Source organism: Neocloeon triangulifer, unplaced genomic scaffold, assembly GCF_031216515.1.
Source record: "Neocloeon triangulifer isolate White Clay Creek 2 clone unplaced genomic scaffold, ASM3121651v1 ptg000012l, whole genome shotgun sequence".
Taxonomy (NCBI): Eukaryota; Metazoa; Arthropoda; class Insecta; order Ephemeroptera; family Baetidae; genus Neocloeon; species Neocloeon triangulifer.
In genome coordinates, this window is record NW_026775554.1 from 10,941,531 (window position 1) to 10,941,967 (window position 437).

The 437-nt window shown below is 24.9% G+C and overlaps 1 non-coding gene across 1 annotated transcript; it reads right to left on the reverse strand.

The window, feature by feature from the left end:
- Positions 1–365: 365 nt before the first annotated feature.
- On the reverse strand, positions 366–437 carry Trnap-agg (transfer RNA proline (anticodon AGG)). Its single transcript has one exon. It is a non-coding gene; the product is annotated as a tRNA-Pro (tRNA).

The following is a 437-nucleotide window of genomic DNA, read 5'->3' on the forward strand; positions in this document are numbered from 1 at the left end:
AAGCATTTCATTCATTTCCACAGTTTCAACTTCTGCCCATTGCTGTGTATATTATATTTTTTCCTAAGATTTTTGATTAAATTAAAAATACTTTAACTACTATTTTAAATAAAACTTTAATCTACTTTATAAAATGCATGATTTATTAAAATATTTATAATTTTATACATTAAATTTTAATTTATTTGATATAAAAAATTAAATTTTGTTAAATAAATTATCACTTTTAAAATAACTGTTGTTAAATAAAATTAAAAATAAATTATTATAAATTAACCAATGCAAGTTTTTAAAAAAATAATTTTGTTTAAATAGACATGGAGCTACCATTTATTCAAACTGTTTGATGAGAGTAAAAAGATGATGGGCTCGGCCGGGATTTGAACCCGGGACCTCTCGCACCCTAAGCGAGAATCATACCCCTAGACCACCGAGCC